This window comes from Callospermophilus lateralis, chromosome 4, assembly GCF_048772815.1.
Source record: "Callospermophilus lateralis isolate mCalLat2 chromosome 4, mCalLat2.hap1, whole genome shotgun sequence".
NCBI classification, from domain to species: domain Eukaryota; kingdom Metazoa; phylum Chordata; class Mammalia; order Rodentia; family Sciuridae; genus Callospermophilus; species Callospermophilus lateralis.
Genome location: NC_135308.1, coordinates 77,341,176 through 77,362,367, shown reverse-complemented (window position 1 = coordinate 77,362,367; position 21,192 = coordinate 77,341,176).

Below are 21,192 nucleotides of genomic sequence, written 5' to 3'. Positions count from 1 at the left end.
GAGAGCACATCAATTATAAAACAATCTGGCAAATTTCACAAGATGATTCAGAAGAGACTGAATGCATTCTAGTATTGACAGACTTCTATGTTCCAAGGACAGAGAGCAATAGTATCCAGCACCAATGATATAGTAGTTTAGAACTCTTATAAATCATAACCTATGGTATGAAATACATTTGCAAGGCAATATGGCTCTCTCTATATATATCTGTCTCTATCTCTAAATCAGAAGTTCTCAATATAATGGTTATCCTTCTTGCATGAGATATATTCTAAAATGTTCTAGTTAGTGTGCATAATCAATTAGATTCAAAGTACAAGCTATAAATCAGTCTTGACCCTTCAGCTTCTTAGAATCCAAAAGGATCAAAACTAGGTGGTGGAGTAAAGAAAACAGTAAAGCAGATCGTTACCTGCTGTTGATCTGCAGAGTTTGGATTCAGGCTCTGGACTGAATAACAGATTGACATTGTGATTTTACACTTGACTGAAATTCCTTTTGTCTGCTCTACCACCCCCAAGAGCCTTGGAAAAGCTATGACTTCTACCAGACATATTATACAGGGAATGTGCAAGAGAGAATGATTTTACCATTTCAAAGATAGTATTTAAAAAATGAAATAAAGTTTTTTCCTCTTTGTATCCCTTTGAGCTCAGCCCATGGAATAAATTAATTTCATGGTAATAGTAGCCTTTATTAACTATTTGATAGCTGTTTGCAAAACCATCATCTCAAGAATTGATTTTTATTTTTATTTATTTTTGTTTGTTTCATCTTTACAATAGATAGTCACTAGGTACTCATTAAGAAGAGTGAAATGCTTTCAACTGGAGGGCTTTAGTTTTCTGGTTTCCTCACCCTTGAAGCACAATGCTTAGTCAACTGTTGGAGATATTTATTGTAGACAAGACACACAGAACAAAGCTAGAGGAAAAAGAACACAAATGTACTGGTGTCGAGGGTTTTTGGTTTGGTTTGGTTTGGTTTGGTTTGGTTTGGTTTTTGTTTTTTTGGGGGAGGGGGGATTGTAGGTAGACAGGGTAGAATCAATAAGGAAAAGTTTGAGGAGCAGTTCCTGCATGGAGGCAGAACATTAAACTGTACAAATACTGTTGGGGTTTGTGTGCAAGAACTAGAAATGGACCCGCATGCCATTGGTGTTACTTGTGGTTTCAAGAAGAAGTCAAGAAAGCTTCACCAACTGAGTTGAAGTAGAGCTGAGACTTGAATCCAAACTAATTCTCAAGTTCCTATAATTATTTTAGTTTTTAGATACTATTGACTATCTTCTTTGAAGTTCTATACCTGGCAATTATGTATCAAAGAACAAAGAATAACCCAGCTTTGTCCAATTAAGCAGAAAGAGATACCAGAATGGATAAAGAGTTAGCTGAAGAGGAGCCATGACTTTGGTAGGAATAGATAATGACACATGTGTGACAGCAATTCCTCCACCTGTGACAGTAACAAAGGAACGCTGTAAGGAAAGTTGTTTCATATCACAACGCTCAGTGATATAAGGACATGAATAGAGAGCACTGAAAATACACAAATTGAAATAAGCATTCTAACTCTTGGAAGAAAAGGCACCTACATTATATAGTTATGAAACTTATAAACTTGTCAATACCATTACTTAAAACTGTATAACATCAAATTATTTAAAAACCTAAAGAATTCTGGAGAGCTTTGTTTGTAACATTTACTCTGCCACAGAAATTACCAGTGTGTTTAGTGGCATAAATTACAGTAACAGGCAAATTGCACTTAATAAGAACATCATAGCCTCACTGTTTGTCCAAATCTACTTAAGAAATTGTTTGTGGCGAGAAGCCTTTTCTCTAGAGTAGTTCATCCTCACACACATATATATATATTTTGTAATTGTTCAGATCACTATGACTCAGCAATAAGACTCAGAGTAAGACACAGCAATAAGACTCAGCAATAAGACACAGAGTTGTAAAACATTTTGGTAATTGGCTTTGCCTTTCTAAGAAAAAAAATTAGAGCACTTCCATTTGGTAGCTCTATGCCAACACAAAAGAATGCTAAATGAGAAATAGCAAGTCATCTCTTCAAAATATCTCTAGAATAGTCCATGAATGTTAATAGGAAGGTAACAAATGTGTGTGAAAAACAAACTGATACACTGAGTCCAAACTCATAGGCTCACTCTGAAGCTCAGAAGCAATTCTCTACATTTTTCTGGTGAAAGAAAATGATACAGGAAAGATTATCGTAATGCCTTCAAAATGACTATTTCATAAGCGACTGTAACTTACAGCTACCTTTAACTGTTACCAAAATTCACCCTTCCCTAAGATAAAGGCTAAGTCCATGTCCACAACATGAAACAGTCATCACAAGAAACTCGAAATGTTCATTAGTCTAATAAAATCCCTACAAAGGAGCTGTGGTTTTGAGGCAGTGGGGCAGACAAAAGGGAAAAAAGAAGAAAAGTCTTTCATGAGCTTTGGGCCGCTGAAAGGACATCCTTTGCATATCATTTCCTCTTTAGCAGGGAATTTCAACCTTCCATGACAGAGAGAGTATACAAATAGATTACCTTCAAAATTGTTTCCAATAAGCTAAATTTAGGCAACAAACTTTCCCTCTAACCTAAGTAGCTTTCAGATATTTTATGTAAAAGAATAAACAGTAAAAATGGATAATTCTTCCATTAACCGTGCAACTTACTTTAAATGATTTTATATACTATTCTCTTAATGTTCCACTCACTTGAATAAGTTTTAGGAAAATAATTACTTCTCAAAGTGTCTTGGGATTGTATCAGTATTGTGTTTATCAGTATTCATTGTTTTTCATGATTACTTTCTTGTAAGGATGCCTGGGAAATATGAAGTATAATGAAGAAAAATATACCTTTCGAAAATAATAACAACAATAAGCCAAATTGAAGAATTATAGAAGTAAAAGAACTTTAGAGATTATATAATCCAATTGTCCTATTTTACAAATGAAGAAACTGAGGTTCAAAGAATTGTTAATTAATTAGCTTACCCTATTCATCCGAAAAACACATATTAAGTGCAATGGTTTGTTATCCCACATTGTCATTCTTTAAGAAAAAGTCCTTTTTGAAGCATTTTTTTTCCTTTAGTAATTTAACTTACCTTGTGAAGAATAAAGACTGCACTATAGTTTACATTGATGTCTTTGTTGAGTAAATTCTGGCAGGTAACCACCTATTAAAGTTCGATTGGGAGCTACCCTGCTACCCAATTCAAGAACAAGCATTATTTTATTAATTTTTGCTTGCCATATATGACCTTCTATTTTGTTTCACCAAATAAATGTTAAAAACTCATGAAAGTGTTTTTGTAAACAGCTTATTATCTATAAAGGGTATAGCCTTTTAAGAGTTACTTTAATATAAAATATGTATAACTGCCCTATAGATTTTTCATAAGTTCCCAGAATGTTGAGCACACTAGATGTGTTATAAAACCAATTGGAATTTTGATCCCAAGTTTTGTTTCAAATGTATTATTTTAATTGTGTGAGAATTTTCTTAAGCCATTCATTTCTGAATGGTGATTTGTAAATATGTATCTGTGTTTTCCTTTATTAGTAATATAAGTTAGATTGGTCATGATGATCTTATATTGAAGGTAAAAAAATAAATGCTTTTGTAACTAAGAGAACAATCAAATTAGTTCAGTGATTCAGATCAGTGATGGTAAATATGTCATATGGGTTAGATCAGAGTATAAAGCAAGTACAGTAAAACATTTCTCTACATGAATTTAGATTTATCTATTGGACACTTTTTCATCAATAAAAGAAGGATGTGAACTGTAACATATATGACCTAGATAAAACGATCAAGATGTGTTTCTTGTTCCTTGGTGACTGGACAAAATATGAACAGATGGATTTTTTTAAAAATTACTTAAAATGAAAAAGCAAATATGAATTTGGAAGCTGCTAATTAGAACTTGTTAAAAATCTTCAAGAGGAATCAGAGAGTTAAATTTCCAAATTATGGATTTCTTTATTGAGATAATACTATTCATAAAAAATTGAGTATAAATAGTTATATCAGGTACTCTTTATATCAAGTGCTCTTTTTAACGCTGATGATAGAGCATTGAAGAAAAGTCTCTGTCTTCATGGACTTTACATTTGACTACAAGGAGACAGATAAAAGTTTTATGTTGGTCAGTTTTAAGCATTGAGGAAAAAAAAGAAGGAAAGTAATAAGGAGAAATTGGGACTGGACGAGAGTGCTATTTTACATAGGAATGTCTACAGAAAGTCTCTCATTAGAAAGCTTTTTGAAGAGGTGCATCAATCATATACACATCTGGAGAAAAAATGTTCTAAAGTAGAGGCAATAGCACATACAAAGGCCCTGAAGGGAAATAAGTTTGGAAAATTGGAAGAGCATCAAGAGGCCTGCATGGTTAGAGCAGGGTACACACAAGAGAGAGTGGTATGAATGAGGTCAGGGAAAAACTTGGCCAGATTATGTATGGCCTGATAGAGCACTCTAAGGACTTTGGATTTCACTCCAAGTTAGCAGGGAGGCTTTAGGGAGGTTTTGAGTAAGAATGTGATGCAAATATGAATGATCTTTTAGGAGAAATACCTGGCATCTGTGTGAAGAACAACCTCAGAGACCAGGAGGAAGCAGTGAGACTAGTTAGAGGTGTAACCTGGGCAAGAGATGGTGGTGCTGGGCCATGATCACAGCAATGGTGGCTATGAGAATTGGCAGAAACTTGATGAACAAAGAATATAGAGAAATCAAGTCTTGCTTTGGGTAGTAGATGGAGTTGAAATGGTAAATACTGGAGTGATGAGACAAGATCAAGCTTCTAGCAAAACCAATAAGAACAAGATCAAAGACAGAGCACAAGTTTGAAGGGAGAGCTGTAATTTACATTGAAGCTTTGATCCTAGAAGCTGGATTTGGTGAAACAGAATAAATCAGTTCAAAGTGAGGGAAGACTCAGCTACAGTCCTGCAATTGGAACCAAAGTGGTATGAAACATGGTGTGACTAGATAAACATCTGGAGTTTACATCTAAAATATTTGACACCATATTTGGTTGGCAGCTGAAGAACACAGTAAAAAGCTACATAGAAAATTATGCTCTGAGCATCTCAAGTCCAGAGTAATGGTTTGATCCAAAGGCAATCAGACTGAGTTGGCAGGGGTTAAGGATACACAAACTTTGTAATTTCTTAGTGCTTCTGTGATTGACTTAAGAGTTAGGTTGGCCTGGACCAACATGGAGCTGTGTAGGAAATGGAAGGGTGTAAAAACATAATAGAGTTGAAATAGAAAAAAAATGTTCATTGAGTTAAAGTGGTGAAGTTAAAAGAAACTCAATTCTAAGATGAAAGGAGTAGCAGAGTTCAAAGGGAGAAAGTATAAATTCCCAGAGGCCTCCTACTTTTATTCTTTCATGCAAAACTGCAATCCTTCCCATCTGTCTCGCTGCAGTAGGAGCTTTTTGTCATGAGCCTGTCTACCATGTCTCTTCTGCATTGCTTATACCTCTTTTTTACCATTCTCAGAACAGGAATTAACTTTCTAAACTTGCCAAACAAATCTCAAGGTACTCTTTCAAGAACTCTATATGTAATCTAGTAATAATTTAAAAGCTTCTCTTTTTCAATGTATATCAGTCTTTGCTTTGGAGGGTATTAAATTTTATTAGAACTGATCACATCAAAAAGTACAACTTATCTCAAATAATTAAAGAAATATTCAGAATACCTTAAGCAGTTTTTCCATCTACAGACACCAGTGCTGCACACATTTTGCAATTGCTGCTCATCTCAGCACTGCCACCTAGGGTAGGGATTAGGATGTGGAGACTCTAGCATTTACCTTACTCACAAAATTTAAAGGGACATCAAATGTTTCAGTAATCATGATAAATCATACAATATTTTAAAAATCTAAATAATGCCAAAATTGCTTTGGAAAAATATTCGTTGATGATTAAAAAATCAAAATTTTAAATAATGACAGAATCAATAACTTAATCCTTTTTTTGCTTCCTCTGAGGGGCAGGGGGCAAGAATAGTTGACCATAGAAATGAGAATGTCTTTAAATTGTGTGTATACAAAAACATTTCCCAGACAATAAAAATGTAGGATTTAACTTGATTATTTTTTTATAAATGTTAGAGAATTAACTGCTTAATTTTACTTTCATTGAAGTGATCAAATCAGTTGTTAACTAATAAGTCACTGAATGCCTGTTAATTTTAATTTCATTTGTTTCTCATCTGTACTTATCTTTTTCTTATCACTTATCTAGACAAAACACATTGTGAGCACTTTTATGGGGTAAGGTTTGTGTTCAAGTTTCCATAAATTTGTGTCTTAAGATCCATTGCATATAGAATTATCAGAAACTTTTTAATGCTGTGTGAAATTTAAACTATGAAATTTTTGCATCAATGAAAGTAACATATAACCAACTATTAGACATTCACCATTCTCAATGTCTTCACATATCTCAATATCTTCCTAAACTCAACCTCAATTCATAAACTAACCCCAACCCCAGTGTTTTGAAGAAAGCTAAACACAAAGTATTTGCTGGGACACGTGGTGGGTCACTTTGCACAGTACATACCATGTCACAATCCTGAGGCTTTCCATGGATTCCTTGCCCTTCTTCCAGCCCTAGTCCCCAGAAATAAATGTTTATTTCTCCCTTGACCTTTTCTGCTACAGTAGAGCTCAGCTCATCTCCCCTCCACTCCTACCTTCCTCCAAAGGACAGCTCAGCTTCAACACCTCATCTACTGTGTAGTTGACTGTATTATAAAATGTGTTTCGAACAAAACGTCACTTTTCTAAAAGGAGTTTTCATGTCCTCTGCTAAAAAGATAAGTGTTTCAATGTATTGTTACCTTACAAAAGAAAAGAAAAACCAACTACCTCCAGTATTCCTTATAGAGAAGTGCTCCTCTTCTCCAGAAGCTAACATTGAATGGCATTTTCTAGCCATTCCTCAACCTACACTCTTCTCTTTTGCCTTTCAGTGAATCTGTGATTTTGTTGAGAGAATGTCACCTATCAGTCACCTCAGTACTCAAGAGTTTTTCTTCTTTACACTTGGACACATCTTCTAACTTAGTTAAATTCTTCCCTTTGCCACATTCCCTCCACAGTGTCAGCTTAAAAAGAAACTTCACAGGGATCCAAGAAAGAAAGCTGTCTCAGCAGCCAGAGACTTTTGCTTTGCTTTCTCTTAGTGTGAGTCCATCCCTCGGTAAACATAATGTTCGTTTCAGTAACCTACTCCATGGGTTCTGAATCCTAAAAGGGAAATTTTCATTAATATTCTTTTTGTTCATAGAACTAAAATTACTCATCACTCTAGCTTGTCTCTTGTTTTCCATCATTCATTTCTGAACCATCAAGTTACATAGTTTTCTTTATGGATACCCAGACTCCTAAGATTCCCACTCTTGTTCAACCCTGATCTTTTCTACTTTGCATACTTCTAGGAACTCCTTTATATGTTATCTCTGAATCTACTCACAAATTCAACTTCACCCTAAAGGTGCTGAAAATTCAAAGCTGGGGTAGTGGAAAATGGCTCTATTTGATCTAACAATTAGTGAGTTATACTATCTGGAAGCCAGACTGCAAACATTGTCTTGGACAGATTCCCTGGATCCTCTGGACAACTTCCTGCCAGAGGAGGATCATCTGGTCACTTCCATTCCCTGCAACTCTGTGTCTGATCAGGCTCAGGGAGCTCAATAATACCAGCATCCGTGTTAGCTCTGTCAATCTGAAATGTCACCTTCAATACCAGTACCTCATCTTCAATCTTCAATGTTTATTTCTTCCAGAGTGTTGTCTCCGCCATTTCCTCTACACAAATTTATTTTCTCCAGGGAGAAACTGCAGAACCTTCTGATGTTGCCTGGATCCTAAAGTTCTCTCCGTGGTAAACAGCTCCAACAACCAGCATGAAGCACACGTGATTTTCATAGTGCCCTGCACAAAACCTCTGTGCAAAATGCTCTCAAATCTTGACAGGATAGGCTAAGATTCTTCCAATGATGGGTGTTCACAAACTTGTCTTGCAAGTTTCAGCATCTACCTGCATTATTGACTAAATATTTGACTGATGTCAGACATTCTACTATGGAAAGTGAGGCATTTGTGATTTTTGAAAGCATATATAATTCCTAATGCCAGACTCTACCAACTTTCCATTAATCTCTGTTGCATCAACACCTTACAAATTTCTTACCCCATGAATATTTCAGTGCTATGTTCTAACCATAATTCCAAATCTTCCTCTCAAATTCCTGGCATTGTACTTCTTCAGTCCCACACTCAACTTTCTAATTATCAGATAGGAAGGATTCTCAACCAAGAGTCCAAACCTTGGTCGTAATAGAATTTTCAATACTAGTCCTGTTACAGTTAATAAAGCTAATTGGATCCCTTAATTAACTCAGCCAAGTATGCAACATACTTTCTTTTTTCTCACTTGACACATTCCAATTTTCTAAGAAATAATATCAAGCTTAGTTTCAATACAAATTTATAGGTGAATATTTTATGAAGGATTGTCATTGCTCTATTTGAGCAAACTCACAAAATACTGGGCATGTGTGACACTTCAGACAAACATTCAGTATTCAAGCATGTGTCACTTCAAGAGTATTTCTACAACATTTTTTTGACTTTCAGTTTCTTTACCAAAGACCGGGAATGCTCCCCTCTGGAAGATCAATCTCCACTCCTGCACCATTAGCCAGGGTGAGCAGGCACTAGAGGTTCTATTAAGAGTGACAATTTAATCTGATAGACATGTAGATGCCCTTTGTAGATAAAGAATCTCAGAAAATTCTCCAAGGTCCAGGTGTCAGATATACATCTTAACAGAACGTGTTATCTATTTCTGCCCAAAACCAATCCTAATTTTTAAATTAGAGCTAGCTCTTCATTTTAGAGGATATCTAATCACATCAAGCATGTTAAGAACTTTTCTTTTAGCTCTACTCCAAGTTTTATGGGAACATGTCATTTTCTCATTGCCTCCCGTGGCTCCACTCACTACTACCTCTATTTCCTAACCTTAATCTTACCCACACGAAGATGCTGAGTAGGCTGCCTGCTACATATATGTGGCATTCGGGTAGGTCATTTGAACTACAGGAATACATTTGGAGTTTTGAGTAGAAGAGAATGGAGTAGATTTAGAAGCCAAGCCCTGAGGCGTTCCACATTTTTTGAGGTAAGGGAGAACCAACAGAAAGGTTAAAAAAAGGAGCAATTATTAAGGAGAAACCAGGAAAAATCCAACAGGGGAAAAATGTTTAAAGGTGAGGGAGCTGTCAACTGTGCTCTATAATAATAATATCAAAGGCGAAAGGGTTGAGAATGAGAATTAGCCTATAATTTGAAAAGAAAGATAAGATGTCAGAAGTTATCCTGACAAGAACAATTTCAGTGGCGGTGGGCAAAGGCCTTCCTGGAATAGGTTCAAGACGGAATGAACAGCTGATGACATTGAGTACAGGCAATTCTTTTGAAGAGTTTTGCAAGAAAGTGAAGCAGAGGCAAGATAAAAGCAGCATACATAAGATCAAAATGAGATTTTTGTTTTAATTGAAAAAAATAGCCGAGTTTGTATGCTTATGGAGAGAAAATAAGAAAATCCTGGTGAAAGAGAGATGACAAGAGGTCATACACTTGTGTACCAGTGAAAAAAAAGGACAATGGCAGAGACAATACATTCATAGCAACAAGGGAGAAAGTCCAGTGTATGGACCCAGATGCTGCATGAGATTTGGTAATGGGTTGCAGTAATAATTCTGATCTGAGAACTTTGTAAAACTTGACAAAATAGGAAGCATGATCTTGAATTACTGAGAGTAAGGATGGGGTGGGAAGTTGGAAGTTTAAGAAAAAGCGTAAACATAAGAAATAATTATCCAAGACAGTAAAGGTTAACGGACTAGGGATATATATAATCTGATGGTCAGGCAATAGTCAAGGCCCACTTGAGAATAGTGATTGTGAATTTAAAGTGAGAGTGCTAGGAAGAGCATCAGCCAGCTTATTCAGTTGTGTGGATGCAGACATCCAGTAAGGGCAGATTTTGATTTAATTATGAATGCATTTCATCAAAGCAGTTATAAAAAAGTAAAAACATAATACAAAAGTTGAAGTTCATACAACAGAGTGACCCAAATGATTGATGAGAGAATTTAAGCAAACAAAAGAGAACACAAATGGCAGATAAAAGAGGCCAGGTGTAGTGGAGCATGCTTGTAATCCCAGTGGCTTGGGAGGCTGAGGCAGAGGGTTCCAAAGTTCAAAGTCAGCCTCAGCAACTTAGTGAGACCCTGTCTCAAAATAAAAAATAAAAATAAAAAGAGTTGGAGATGTGGCTCAGTGGTCTAAAAAAAAAAGCAGATAAAAGAAAATATAAAGGAGTAGAGTGAATGGATTGGAGGTCCTGCTGTGTATTATGTTTCTGGTTTTAGAATACAAAAGGTAAACAAAGTGATCAAAAAATGTATGCATTGGTAGATTGTAATAGAAGAGAAAGAGTAATATTTAAACTTGAGCTTAAGGACAGGGTGTTGTTTTTGGTAATGGAAAGGTCTAACCTATGACACTGGGGAAGGTAGAGAAGAGACAGTATAGGACAAGGTCATAGGAGGAAAGAAGGTCAAGGAACTAAGTAACTACATCATTATAGAGCCATCTATTTAGATGTTGAACTTATTAAGAATTAGGACAGGAGGCACATAGGAGAGAGAACATACGCTAGAAGTTAATTTCTTCAAGATTTCAAAAAATGACTTAAACTTTTATAGGACAGCCAATCTCTGTCTTTCACATCTGCTAAGAAAAATTATTTGTCCCCATATTGCTGTCAATATGATAAAAGGCAACAAATAAATACTTAGAGCAAAATGATCAGGACATTGTTATGGTGGGATTCTTACCTAACACTTGTTTATTGCTCCCGACCTTCTACTATGAACTTTGATTTTGTTCTGGTATGCAAGCCTTCTTTTTGATGTCATGTGCTATAAAGACTGACATAACCCCCATCTGCAGGTGATGTCTGGTTAAGGGTAATCAGATTTCCCTTATCAGCAACTGCTTCAGGAATGACATGGGTTCTGATTTGTGCCAATGAAATACCACAAACACTTTTTTTTTTTTTGAGAGAGAGAGAGAGAGAGAGAGAGAGAGAGAGAGAGAGAGAGAGAGAGAGGAGGTAGAGAGAGAGAGAGAGAGAGAGAGAGAGAGAGAATTTTTTACTATTTATTTTTACTATTTATTTTTCAGTTTTCGGTGGACACAACATCTTTATTTTAAAAGTCATCTGGTCCAATTCCATAGAATTATCTGTTTTCTATGGTGAGAAAGCAAAAGATAAATAGCCCTTTTTGGGCTGGGGATGTGGCTCAAGTGTTAGCGCGTTCGCCTGGCATGCACGGGGCGCTGGGTTCCATCCTCAGCACCATATACAAATAAAGATGTTGTGTCTGCCGAAAACTAAAAAATAAATATTTAAAAATTCTCTCTCTCTCTCTTTCTCTCTCATTAAAAAAAAATAAGCCCTTTTGATGGAAGCCTTTTCTTAGATAAAATAAGATACTCAATACATATGCAAAGAAGATTACAATAGCTGATGAAATTTTTTGTATTAGAAGCATGACAATAACAGAAAGTATTGAGAACTTCATGGGCTCAGATTTTTCAAGAATATACTAAATTATTGGTCATCTTAATTCTCAAGAATACCCATAAGTATTATATGTGTAAAAAAATCTCAAATTGGAACATTTAATTGTCCAAGATAATAATGAAATAATAATGTAAAAAATCTTGAACTGTCTCCAATGGAAACAAATTGGTCAAAGGCATAGCTAGAAATCATTACTAGTAATTAAAGAGATGCCAAAGAATATGTGTAAGTATCTTACATATGCATAGTAATCTCATAGAAAAAAGTAGTCCCCAAATAATTATTACTTAATAATATTTAAATAAATAAACATGTTCTTCAAAAAAAAAGAAAGAAAAGGAAATCAACTGAAAGTAATTTTTGGTCATATATCTCTGGAAGTATCAAAACAAACTGAAAACAGTATCCTAAGAACATCACAATTACTATTTTTCAATTATAACATATCAGTGGTGAAAATAAGGAGTAAAAACAAGCCCAGTGTATAGCAAACCAAAGAGGATAATACAAGGACTCAAGTACACAAACTTTACTAAGACATGGACAGAGGAGAAATAACTCTTGTGAAAAGAAACAGAGATTTTTAAATATAATTAAGGAAGCACTTTGCTTATAGGTTTACTAATCTCAATTATTCCATGCAACTGTGGTGAGAATGTTAACCTTCCCTCTCTATTTCCATGTTATTTTCAGTGTCCTTCCCTACAATGTCAGGTAGGGCAAGGACATATGAAGAGAAGTTTACTGCAGAAACTTCAAGAATAATTCTTAGACTCTGCATCTGTACTTTTTGCTCTTTCACAAGCAAAGTGTATCAGCAAAAAGAGCACATTATTAAGGCTTGATTCTACCATGAATCAGCATTCAGGATAAAATCAATGATAACCCACAGAGGATGCACAAATAAAAAAAAAAAAAGATCCCTTCTTTTAGTTATAAGGCAAAGAAATTTGAATTTGTTGCTTGTTGTTGCAGCATAATCTTGCAAACACTGACTAATATACTGTAAACAGTGTATTTACATGTGGGATTTAAACAAGATATTTTAAGCAATTTCTTTTTTTTTATATACCATTAAGTACTGATAAACTTGTAACCATTATATTATTTTTTATTGGTTGTTCAAAACACTACAAAGTTCATGACATATCATCTTTCATACATTTGATTCAAGTGAATTATGAACTCCCATTTTTACCCCAAATACAAATTGCAGAATCACATCAGTTACATATTCACATTTTTACATAATGCCATATTAGTAACTGTTGTATTCTGCTGCCTTTTCTATCCCCAACAATCCCCCCTCCCCTCCCCTCCCATCTTCCCTCACTACCTCATCTTTTGTTGTTCAGTTCTCTCCCTTGTTTCCCTCCCCCCTTTCCCCTCACAACCTCTTATATGTGATTTCATATAACATTGAGGGTTTCCTTCCATTTCCATGCAATTTCCCTTCTCTCTCCCTTTCCCTCCCACCACTTGTCTCTGTTTAATGTTAATCTTTTCCTCATGCTTTTCCTCCCTGTCCTGATCTTTGTTGCTCTCATTATATCAAAGAAGACATTTGGCATTTGTTTTATAAGGATTGGCTATCTTCACTTAGCATAATCTGCTCTAATGCCATCCATTTCCCTGCAAATGCCATGATTTTGACATTTTTTAGTGCAGAGTAATACTCCATTGTGTATAAATGCCACATTTTTTATCCATTCATCTACTGAAGGGCATCTAGGTTGTGTCCATAGTCTAGCTATTGTGAATTGTGCTGCTATGATCATTGATGTGGCAGTATCCCTATAGTATGCTCTTTTAAGGTCCTGAGGGAATAGTCTGAGAAGGGCAGTAGCTGGGTCAAATGGTGGTTCCATTCCCAGCTTTCCCAGGAATCTCCATACTGATTTCCATATTGGCCACACCAATTTGCAGTCCCACCAGCAATGTACAAGTGTACCCTTTTCCCACCATCCTCGCCAGCACTTATGGTTGTTTGACTTCATAATGGCAGCCAATCTTACTGGAGTGAGATGGTATCTTAGGGTGGTTTTGATTTGCATTTCTCTGACTGCTAGAGATGGTGAGCATTTTTTCATGTACTTATTGATTGATTGTATGTCCTCCTCTGAGAAGTGTCTGTTCAGGTCCTTGGCCCATTTGTTGATTGGGTTATTTGTTATCTTATTGTTTAATTTTTTGAGTTCTTTGTATATTCTGGAAATTAGGGCTCTATCTGAAGTGTGAGGAGTAAAGATTTGTTCCCAGGATGTAGGCTCCCTATTTACTTCTCTTATTGTTTCTTTTGCTGAGAAAAAACTTTTTAGTTTAAGTAAGTCCCATTTGTTGATTCTTGTTATTAACTCTTGGGCTATGGGCGTCCTATTAAGGAATTTGGAGCCTGATCTCACAATATGTAGATCGGAGCCAACTTTTTCTTCTATCAGGTGCAGAGTCTCTGATTTGATATCAAGCTCTTTGATCCATTTTGAGTTAACTTTTGTGCATGGCGAGAGAAAGGGGTTTAGCTTCATTTTGTTGCATATGGATTTCCAGTTTTCCCAGCACCGTTTGTTGAAGATGCTATCCTTCCTCCATTGCAGGCTTTTAGCCCCTTTATCAAATATAAGAAAGTTGTAATTTTGTGGATTGGTCTCTGTGTCCTCTATTCTGTACCATTGATCCACCTGCCTGTTTTGATACCAGTACCATGCTGTTTTTGTTACTATTGCTCTGTAGTACATTTTGAAATCTGGTATCGCTATACCTCCAGATTCACACTTCCTGCTTAGAATTGCTTTTGCTATTCTGGGTCTTTTATTTTTCTATATGAATTTCATGATTGCTTTATCAATTTCTACAAGAGATGCCGTTGGGATTTTGATTGGCATCGCATTAAACCTGTAGAGAAATTTGGGTAATATCGCCATTTTGATGATGTTAGTTCTGCCTATCCATGAACAGGGTACTTTTTTCCATCTTCTAAGTTCTTCTTGTATCTCTCTCTTTAGGGTTCTGTAGTTATTTCACCTCTTTTGTTAGGTTGATTCCCAAGTATTTTATTTTCTTTGAGGATATTGTGAATGGAATGGTTTTCTTCATTTCCATTTCAGAAGTTTTGTTGCTGATATACAGAAATGCCTTTGATTTGTGCATGTTGATTTTATATCCTGCCACTTTGCTAAATTCATTTATTAGTTCTAGTAGTTTTTTTTGTAGACCCTTTTGGGTCTTCTAAGTATAGAATCATGTCATCCGCAAACAGTGATAATTTAAGTTCTTCTTTTCCTATTTTTATGCCTTTAATTTTTTTCATCTGTCTAATTGCTCTGGCCAGTGTTTCGAAAACTATATTGAATAGAAGTGGTGAGAGAGGGCATCCCTGTCTTGTTCTAGATTTTAGAGGGAATGCCTTCAGTTTTTCTCCATTTAGAATGGTGCTAGCCTGAGGCTTAGCATATATAGCTTTTACAATGTTGAGGTAAGTTCCTGTTATCCCTAGTTTTTCTAGTGTTTTGAACATAAAGGGATGCTGTACTTTGTTGAATGCTTTTTCTGCATCTATCAAGACGATCATATGGTTCTTATCTTTAAGTCTATTGATGTGGTGAATAACATTTATTGATTTCCATATATTGAACCAGCCTTGCATCCCAGGGATGAAATGGTGCACAATTTTTTTGATATGCTTTTGTATTCGATTCACCAGGATTTTATTGAGAATTTTTGCATCTAAGTTCATTAGAGATATTGTTCTGTAGTTTTCTTTCTTTGAAGTGTCTTTGTCTGATTTCGGGATCAGTGTGAAGTTGGCCTCATAGAATGAATTTGGAAGAGCTCCTTCTTTTTCTATTTCTTGAAATAGCTTGAAAAGTATTGGTATTAATTCTTCTTTGAAGGTTTTGTAAAACTCCACTATATACCCATCCGGTCCAGGGCTGATTCATTCAATTCATAAAAGGCTTCCGGGTTCTGTATGCATATAGTGATTTTTTGTTTGTTCTTAGGACTTTATGTTTAGATTAGGTGCTATGATGGTATGAGGGTTACTATGTCTTGGCTACTTTAGAAGATTGCTGTACTGAAGGGGGATACTAACAAGAGATTGGATCAGGGAGTTGGTAGTAGCTAGGGATTTAGGAGCCCTATAGACAGCCTCAAAACATTCACCTATTTGCATTTAGACAATTACCCATAATGGAAGACGTAATGCTTGGGATGAAAGTTGGGGGTTAGGGGAGGGAAGGTGCTCTTAAAAAGAAAGAAGGAGAGAGAGATAGATTAGAGGAGGATGAAAAGAACCATAAAACTTGAAATGGGAAAGAAAGAAAGAAGGAAAAGGGGAGAGAAGAACAGAGAGAGAAGAAAAAAAAATTGAAGTCTTAGAGATCCATTTTCTTCTCTTCAGTAGGCGGAGCTGTGCCCTCCGAGCCGAGCTTCTGCCCTCTATGTGCGGATAGCAATCCCTGTAAGGCGGTTCCTGGGAGTCTCTCAATCTTGTCAGTCCAGAGCCGTTTCACTTCTCTGGCCCCTCCTCCCCTTCCTCCTGTCAGCCAGCCAGCCAGGTCCTCTTCACTGGAAGCGGTTCCCCAAAGATCTAGTTACACTTGCAGCCCCACCGCACGTCCCATTTAAGCCTCAGTGCTGTGGTAAACCGGCGGCTAAGACCTTGGGAGTCGCCGCTGGTGATATGGGGGGTTGGGGGTTGGGAATCCCCTCTGCTTCCCTACAGACACGCCCCCAGAGAGATCCGTCGGCGGAACTTCGGTGACGTCACCTCTCTGCTATGGCAGGCCTCAGGCTCCTTGCTGGAGTGTCCGAAGGGAGGGGTGGGACTGGTCTGTCCCCGGTTGGCCTCAGCTCCCGGCTCGCTATTTCATGAAGTCTTGGCTAAAGACCTCTTCCTGCCAAGCTGCGTCTTGGAGGCTAGCCACCCAGTCACGGTGGCTGTGGGCGGGCGGCCGTGCCACGGCAGCGCGCGAATAGCGGCTGGCGGGTCTGAACCTCTGCGTCTCGTGGCAGGGATTCACTCGTCTGGGGCAAACTGTCATTTCCAAAAATTCTAGTAACTCCTGGCCGGTCTCTCTTCAGTGGAATTTTGCTAGGAGATTTTCTGCAGGTAGAATCTAAGTGTATCTATGCGTCTCTCTGACCCCATCACTGAGAGGGTACTGAAAGCACTGCCTCTCTGCCCGCCGCCATGTTGGATCCTCCTCTATTTTAAGCAATTTCAAGAAAATCCATGTAAGGATCCTTGTGAAAGAGCTGATATTGTGTATCATAAATCATAGCACAATGGATATAAAATTAGATTCTTGTTAATACTGAAAATTAAAAATTACTTTTTCTGCCCCAACTTGCTTTCCATCCTCTTGATCCTCATGCATGAATTCCTTCCAGTTATTTCTGGAGACACTTCTGGAATATTTAAAGGGAGATCAAACATTAGTCTTCTTGGTTATCCTGCAGCAACTACCATTTCCTCCTTTCTGGCTCAGCTTGCTGCACAGATGTCTTTTGTATCTGCCAACACAAGAAAGATTATTTCCATAGCTAGTGCACACCAGGGGCACTGTCACTGCTGTTGGTATCTCCTGGAGTCTGTGGTGAGGCTTCTGATGCCAGACATCCAGGGAGCTGATGTCTGCAGGAATGCATGGTCTATGTCCCTGCTAAAGTGACAATCACTAACTAAACCACAACCACAGATTCTGTTGAGCCATTGTGCTAACAGGTCCCCCAGAATTTTTGAAAAAACAGTTCCTTTATTTTAGATCGTTCTATCTACCAATCAAGCTATCTATTTATCTTTTGCTTTCTCACCATAGAAAACAGATAATTCTATGGAATTGGACCAGATGACTTTTAAAATAATTAGTTTTATTCTGTATTTAAAGTGGTCTCTTTGCTTCCTTGCTATCCTAATCCCTTTGAACCCAATACCTATAACTTCACACAAAACCAAATTCTTTCTTCTGGAGATGGAACAATAGATAAGAATTCCATCTCAGTCCTCAAGAAGCTCTTGGTCTGTAAGCAAAACTGAAAAGTAAGTAGAAAACTGTAATTGGGTTAATTTCAATATGTTGCAATAATCTAATGAGAGGAAATAAACTAGTGTTAGTGGTCACACATAGGACAGAGAGAAGGTGTGATCAGTTTGGAGAAGTGATCGTCAAGATGATGTATATGGCTCCATGATGAGCATACATGCTATTGGGGCAGGCAGTGTCACTGCATCCACCCAGGCATGGAATTTGCCTGAAATAATCACTCTAGAAAAAGAATGAATGTTCACAGGTGTGAGGGTCTAGACGGCTCATGATATACTTGACTAGAAATTTTACTGGAAGCAAGATCTGGAAGACTATTGTAAGGTACTTTAAGTATTTTTGGACTCAAGAGTAATTGATAATCATATAAGGGATTAAATAAGAATATTCAAGGACATAATTGGAATTACATCCACTTGTAGAGTTGGAATGATTTAGACTTATGACTGAGAATTTAAAAAGTATTTTACTTAGAAGATCATTTTAGTCACCAGCTAATCTAGGTAAAAACTAAAAATTATTTTATATTTTTTATATGCTATTTTATATGTTTTACTTGTATTATTTAATTTTATCTTTTAAAAAAACACAAGAAGATAGAACACATAATTTTACACTTTAATAAAGGAAGAACCAGAATCCAGAGAGATTAAGCAATCTGTTCCTGGTCAAAGAGCTAGTAAGTAGGTAAATAGTAGAACCATAATTCAAAATCAGACATCCTAACTCAAAAATCCCCTATTCCTAACCTCTTTTTTCTTATATTCCACATCAATGGAAAAAATGCAATTTATCATTTTTTTGAAGTCTAGTACTGGTAGTGAAAATATCAAGTAACATGTTAAGGAAAACAAATTAATGTGAGTTAGGAACAAGATTAAATGAATAGAGTATGAGGAAGGAAAGCAAGGTTTAGAGTCAAATCCAAGTTTCTAGCTTTAGTAAGTCAGTAAGTACAAAAGACAGATGTTAGAGACAGGGAGAAGTGGGTTTAAGATATTAAGTTGTATGTACTTACTAGATACTCATTGGAAATGTTGACTAGGTGTTTAAACTAGTGGTGTGGATGGGTATCTGAAATGAAAATTTAATTCCACTTATCAACTTCAGATGGTAACTACGTGATATATACTCATTCAGAGATTTAAACAGTGAAAAAAGAAGAAAAATAATATAATCTTGATATATGTAAAAATTAAAAGTATATCAAAAGGTCCCACAAAAGAAACAGATATTAGCAATTCAGGATAGTGTGATATCACAGAAACCAGTGGAATCCTTTCAAAAAAGTAGCGCCAGATATTAGAGTCAAACACTGCAGAGATGTCAGCTAAAACAACCCAAAGTTATACAATGAATTTAACAGCAATGAGATATCTTAAGACTCTGAAGAGAATAATTTTGGATAGAATCTATTTTGGATAGAATCTACTGATAGAAGTTTTCAACTTATATTAGATGCTCCAAAAAAGTCAGGTTTTATAAAAATGCAAGGAAAAGATAAGAAGAACCCAGTGAAGAACAGAGAGATTAGAATTAACAAAGTTTTCTTCAATTAAAGTAGCATAAATCAATTTCAGCCAACTTCAAAACATAGTGGGAACGGTTTACAGGTCCAAAATGTTTCAATATAATCTAGGACAGAAATGTAACCCATTCTCAGAAGAGAGTGGTAGGGAATCTCCAAAAGGCCTCAAGATTTCTATCTCCCAGGATTCATGCCTTTTAAAAATCCTTTCCCCTTAAGTATAGGCATGATGTAGTAACTCATTTCTAATAAATAAAATACAAAAAAAGTGATCCATGTTATTGCCAATATTAGGTCTTAAAAGTACTGTGAAATCTGCCTTTATACTTATAGTTTCCTTTCTCTCTCTTCCTCCATCCCTCCCTCCTTCTTCCTGTATTGCAACTTTTACTCAGGGGGAAGTCAGCAGTTATAATTAGCCATAGAATTTTTTGTTTGTTTGTTTGTTTTGAGGAGGGTGAATAGTTAACTGTTCTCTTCAGTTTTAGAGCTCTAAAAATTTACAGATAAGAGAAGCTCTATCCCAGGAACCATACTTAAGCAACAATATCTAAGAATCCTAATCTGCACTTGAACCTGAGGTATATATAGTGCTTCTGGACTTTGATATTGTAATAGAATGAGACTTTTGAGGACCTTAGGAGGGACTGAGTGTCTTCAATATGTCAGGGACGTGCATCATTGGTGAATTGAGGGAAGACTATAAAAGCAGCTATTAAACTAGCACTTAATAATCTTCCCCTCCTGGTATGCATGTGGGTAATCCCCTGTTCATAAGTATGGGATGACCCTAGTAACTTATCTGTAATGAATAAAATAACAAAAGCAATGGGATACAAATTCCAAGATTAGGCTACAAAAACACTGTGACTTTTGCCTCGTTCATTCTCTTGAACACTTTCTACCTGCAAGCCCCAGCTCTGGGAAAAAACAGCTCTGGAGAAAGCAAGTACCTATGGAGAGGTCCACATGGCAAATAAATAATATCTCAGCCAACAGCCAGAGAAGAAAGCAGGACTGACAACAGACAAGGAGTGACTCTGGACATTGTTCTGCCAGTCAAACCCTGAAAGGACTACAACCCAGTCAATCCTTGATTGCAGCATTGTGAGAGACCCTGGAGGACATCCAAGCCAGATACTATTTGGATATTCAATCCACAAAAAAAAAAAAACATAGAATATAATAGACATTGTTTTATTACATTGTGTTTTAGAGTAACTTACTATTCTAGTAAATAGATTGCTAGTAAAAAAGAAATAAGACCAGGAAGCATAACTCTCACCTCTCTATGTTCTGCATTTTTTTTTACTTCTATTTCTGCATACATTATGGTAGAAAACATAGATGCCCTGAGGGCCCAAATTCTTGGGGGAGTAACTGGTCACACTTCACTCAGTTGGTTGCTTTAATAAAATCAATATTGTCAAGGCAGCAGATCGCACTGTATACCCACCACAGCTCCCCTTGTTCATGGATAAGAGAAGGGTCAGTCAAGTGAGGTCCTAAAGAGCCAAGCACAGAAAATATGAGCTTAGATATTAAAAGTTCAATTTGGAGTTTCTTAAGAGCCTAATTTTACAACTTACATGAAAAACATCTTGACATTTCTGTTTCCCCAACATAAAATGCCTATCATGAAATTTAAGCCTGTTAGATCATTCAACTATATGGCTTTTTAATTGCTTTTTGCATGCCTGGGGAAAATCTTTCTTGAAGTCAGAAATTATTGTCACTTTCTAAAATATTTAATACAAAGGAATACTAATCACTCCTGATCTGACTCTCAGAGCCAAACAGTCCCTAGGTAGTTGATGTAGAAATAACAGAAAAATTAAGTGGGAAATATGGCCTTCTTCATCCCACAGGTAAAGGATAGAAAGCATCA